This window comes from Gekko japonicus, unplaced genomic scaffold (genome assembly GCF_001447785.1).
Source record: "Gekko japonicus isolate JY-2015 unplaced genomic scaffold, Gekko_japonicus_V1.1 scaffold3686, whole genome shotgun sequence".
Lineage (NCBI taxonomy): Eukaryota > Metazoa > Chordata > Lepidosauria > Squamata > Gekkonidae > Gekko > Gekko japonicus.
The window spans coordinates 24,546-29,706 of record NW_015172660.1 but is presented as its reverse complement, the minus strand read 5'-3'; the positions used below and the strand labels follow the sequence as shown (position 1 = coordinate 29,706).

General features: G+C 47.1%; 1 long non-coding RNA gene across 1 annotated transcript in view; it reads left to right on the top strand.

The window, feature by feature from the left end:
• Positions 1-3,751: 3,751 nt before the first annotated feature.
• The window catches only part of LOC107119271, a 16,708-nt gene continuing 15,298 nt past the window's right edge, over positions 3,752-5,161 (top strand). Inside the window, exon 1 of the long non-coding RNA XR_001482790.1 lies at positions 3,752-3,950. This is a non-coding gene — a long non-coding RNA (uncharacterized LOC107119271). The remainder of the gene's footprint in view (positions 3,951-5,161) is intronic.

Genomic DNA, 5,161 nt, shown 5'->3' with positions numbered 1-5,161 from the left:
TTCTTCTTCTTCTTCTTCTTCTTCTTCTTCTTCTTCTTCTTCTTCTTCTTCTTCTTCTTCTTCTTCTTCTTCTTCTTCTTCTTCTTCTTCGTTCTTGCGGCCCTTTCTGACATACCCAGGAAAATGCCGATCACCACTCTGGGGTCAGGAAGCCATTTTTCTCCAGGCCAGTTTGGCCAGGGATCCTGGAGGTTTTTTGTCATCTTCTGGGTGTGGAACAGCAGTCACTGGGTGTGTGTGTGTGGGGGAGGTATTTGTGAATTCCCTGCATTGTGCAGCGGGTTGGACTAGATGACCCCGTAGGTCTCTTCTGACTCCATAATTATACGATTCTTTTGTCTTTCGTAAAAACGGGATAACTGTTGGGTTTGCCAGTTCCGTTAAACGCACTGGTGGAGCATTGATTTTGACAAAGAGGCTGCGCTGTGGACAACCCGCTTGTGGGGAGGGCGGGGTATAAATGTTTAAATAAGAAAATGAATAAAATAAACCGCTTGCACGCTGATCACAGGGAAGATCCGTGCGCATCTGACTCGGGCTCCTCCCTCCGCCTCTTAGCAGCGAAGAGAACGTGTAATATATGTCTGCATGTGGAGTTCTGTGCCAGAAGGGTGAGTGAATCTAATTATTGTGCAATTATTGTACCAACGCGAAATTTCCATACGGTACCAGTTTGTCAGGAAATACGAGATCCCTGCCCACTCCTGCTGGGTAGGACAATGTGGTTCTTGGGAAGGAGGTGCAGGGAAGAGCTTTTATCTGTCAGGCGCCTGACCATCTCTCTCTTTCGGTGCTCCTGAAACTGTGAGTACTATCGGGTGGGAAACTGTTGCCAATTTTTTAATATATATATATATATATACACATATAATCCTGGTGTACATTGCAGGAGATGTTCCCATCTCGATTCTAAAGAATATTATACAGTAGTTTGTATATTGTTATAACTCTCGGAGCAGTCCCGGCCAGTGTTCCCTCTAAGCTGAGTTAGTGTGAGCCAGCTCACAGTTTTTTAGCCTCTGGCTCACCGATTTTTGCCTTAGCTCAGGAAGGGATGGGCTTCCAGAGCAAACTAGTTTATGCATTCGCCAAATCGCTGGCTCGCGACTTTAATGCCACTAGCTCACAAATTAGAATTTTTGCTCACGGGACTCCGTCGCTTAGAAGGGAGCATTGGACTCCCGGCTTCCCGAAAAGTCTCCTTAGGAGACTGACAGCGGATGTGAACTGACCTTTGCAGTACAGTAGTCAGAAATATGGAGGGAGGGGGTCAGCTGGCAAGGAAATGTTTTGTATTCTGGGAACCTTGCTCTTCAATATCTTGGTAGCAGCCAGAATCGTCAAAGCCAAGGGAGAAATGCGTGCTTGTGTGGGGTTGGGTTTTGCACTGGCCTGAATGCCGTCTCCCGGGCTGGATTCAAACTTCTGCAAGCCAAGGAGAAAAAAAGATCTCTGCCATTTCCTCTCTTTTTTTATTCCAACACCCTGCACCCCTGAGAGTGTCTTCTTCTGGTTAGGGAATGATAGACAACCCCCACCAATCTACAGCTGCATGGTTCCTCCCCAATGCTCAGGAGTGGCTTTTCGGGGGGCACGAAGGGCCAGGGGGGTCAGAAAGGAGAAGAGGGTGGCAAAAATTCCTTCTGTGAACTTCACTTTTGCTTGTGGGACGTCAGATCTTACACTCTCTTATTTTCTGGATGCTTAACCAATTCTTTCCAAGTTTGTGAAAGGATATTTGTATGTATGTGTTGTAGCGCCCAGTGTTTCCTTTAAGCTAAGTGAGTGTGAGCTAGCTCATAGTTTTTTAGCCTTTGGCTCACACATTTTTGTCTTGGCTCAGGAGGGGATGGCTCCAGAGCAAACTAATTGATGCAGCAGCCAAATCGCTCGCTCACAACTCTAATGCCAGTAGCTCACAAAGCGGAATTTTTGCTCACAAGACTCCACAGAGGGAGCATTGCTTTTTCTTAGCGTTTGGTGTAGTGGTTAAGTGTGCGGACTCTAATCTGGGAGAACCGGGTTTGATTCCCCACTCCTCCACTTGCACCTGCTGATGTGACCTTGGGTCAGTCACAAGCTCTAGCACAGCTGTCCTTGAAAAAGAGCAGTTTGTGTCAGAGTTCTCTCAGCCCCACCCACCTCACAGGGTGTCTGTTGTGGGGAGGGGAAGGGAAAGGAGTTTGTAAGCTGCTCTGAGACTCCAAGTGAAGGGCAGGGTATAAATCCCATCTCCTCCTCCTCCTCCTCCTCCTCCTCCTCCTCTTCTTCTTCTTCTTCTTTTTCTTCTTCTTCTTCTTCTTCCTGTTATTTCATGTCTCCCAGAGTCTTGAAATGAGTCCCCAAAGCAAGAGAGGAATTAAGCATGTGTCATATTTCAAGATGTGCTATCTAAAGAGGAAGCTGGATCACTCTGTTAGTGAACCGATTGACCCTTACATGCTGGCCCAACCTGCAAGTGCGGTTGAGGTCTCTGTATATTCCCACAGCTCCCCAGGTATGCAGGAAAATCTGACACTGCAAATCAAAAGAACGGGGAAAGCCCTTAAAAAACAGCCTGATGATATGTGTAAACTGCTCCTGTAGGGTTACCAACTTTGAGTTATGGACTTCCTGGAGATTTTTTTTTGGGGGGGGGAGTGGAGCAATGTTTCCTCTAAGCTGTGGACTCTTGTGAGCAAAAATTCTACTGGCATTAAAGTGGTGAGCGAGCGATCTGGCTGCTGCATAAATTAGCTTGCTCTGGAGCCATCCTTCCTGAGCTAAGACAAAAATGTGTGAGCTGGCGGCTAAAAAACTGTGCGCTAGCTCACACTAACTCAGCTTAGAGGGAACACTGGGGTGGAGCCTGGGGAGGGAAGGGCTTGTGGAGGGACCTCAGTGGGACACAATGCCACAGAGTCCACCCTCCAAAGCAGCCATTTTCTCCAGTGGAGCTGATCTCTGTCATCTGGAAATTAGTTGTAATTTGAGGGAATCTCCAGGCTCAGCCTGGAAACTGGAAATCCGAAAACAACATCCGTGACAAAAATAACGAAGAGCCAATAAAGATACGTTCGCAAAATCATTTACTGTAGTAATTCTGTCGAAAATGCCCTTCTGTTATCGCTCAAACGCAACGAATGCTGCGCAATGTAAACAACTCGTTTCACAATTGCTTTATCTGCGCATGTAGCAATCACAGTTCTTATCGATTTCTACTTACCAACCCTTGAAGGAAACATTCCACGTTGACTCTCTAATAACAGAACCCAAGGTCTTCACAATGTGACGTCGTCACGGATGTTGTTTTTGGATTGCCTCTTCCTCCCGTGATCTCTCATTTTTGGTTTCTACCTGGAAATTGGCTGCCCTCTCAGGTCAAGAACATCTAAAAGCTACTGAAAAGGAGGACGCGGAAATTAGTTGCTCAAGGCCCTGAAGGAATCCTGGAGTGGGGGATTTTGAAGGCTGGGTTAAGATTCCAATTGTCTTCTCTCTGCCCTTCCTCACCTCCCCATACTTCTTTTGTACTTCTGTATTTCTCTCTTCCTCTGCCAGGCAGATATCAAACAAAAAAAGTGGAGAAAGGGAAAGGCCCCGTACCCAGGAAAGACGGGAGAAAAACTGGAAAGACCCCACACCCAGGAAAATAAAATAGGAGGGGCCATAAACATGACCGATCCTCTAAATACAATACAGAAGTGTGTGTGTTTGTATCTTATATACAAAAATAGAAATAGAATCTAATTGATTACAGGATCAAGCGGGACACCAGATGACCCAGAGGCTACAAGACTCCACAAAGAAGCTGACATTTCAACTCCAGACATATTTGGGGAGATTGGATTTTGATTCCCATTTCCAAAGGTTGCCCTGGGGCGTCAGACGCTGGGAGTTTAAAGTGGTGCCTTCGCTGTGACAGCGTCGAAGAAGCTGAAATGTGACTTCACCCTAGAACATCAACAGAGGTACCGATCTATTCCCAGTTCAGCGTAAGCCTTAGTCGTGAAGCCAAGAAGCCACGGCTGTGGGAAAAGCATGACAGCTGTGTCTAATCATGTTTGTGTCCTAAGGTCAACACACACTTAAATTTTATTTCTTGGATTTTTAATCCCATTCGTCTTCTGAGGGGTTCTGGGGAGCCTCTCTAGTTTATTTATTTATAGCTTCACATTCTCCTCCCTGCATCCATTTAATCATCACAATAAGCCTATGGAATGGACTAGGCTGCAAGTGCATGACTGTCCCAAGGACACTCAAGGAGTTTCACAGTGAGCAGAGATCTTAACCTGGATTTCTCCGGTCCGAGTCAAACCACCCCATTGACTCATTGCTGCAGGATGTGGTATTAATGCGATCCAGATTGCTTTCTTTGGAGAGCAGACATGTCAGTCTGCAGTAGAAGAGCTCAGCTCCAGTCCAGGACCCCTTTAGAGGACAACAGGCCCGTAGCTACGGTGGGGCTTTGGGGGGCTCCACCACCTTTCTTAAAGGCACAGCCCCACAAGAATTTCTCCTGTAAATGCTTTTTCTAATCATTTGAAAACATTTTTTAAAAGGTGTGTGCTCCTTTAAGCAGAATGGGGGCACTGTAGTTGACTAATTCCCGCACTGAGCAAGGGGGTCGGGGTAGGTGACTCCAGGATCCCTTCTAATTCAAGAAACTGGTTTCCTTTAAGGGAGTTTTTCTGCCTAACTGTTAGCTTGCTTGACTATAGAAGTGCCACAAACGCGGTACTAGGCCAGGCAAGAGCACGCTAGTCCAAAGGCAGTCCAAAGTCAAAACCGGGTAAGCAGCAATACCAAGAGACCAAGTCCAAATCACCAACCATTAGAGTACTCGTTAAAGCCAGAATCCAAAGAAGTCAGAAGTCAGAGGTCCGAGGTACCAGTCAGGAGTTGGAGTCGTACGAGCCGAGGTCAGGAGCCGAGAAGTCAAGACAAGGAGCAGGAGCAGGAACACGGGTGGTGAGGTGCAGACCTTTGTTCAAAATGACTAGTTGCTAGCACAACTAGTTGGCGTGAGTGCGAGAGCTAAATAGCCCGTAAGGCTGTTGGCAATTAGCATGCCCTGATTGTGTCCCGACTACCGCTAGTACTCGGGGCTAAAAGAGCGCCTACCACCCATGTGTGCATCCCGCCGACGGGATGCCATGTCCCGTCGGCGTTGCTCCTGCAA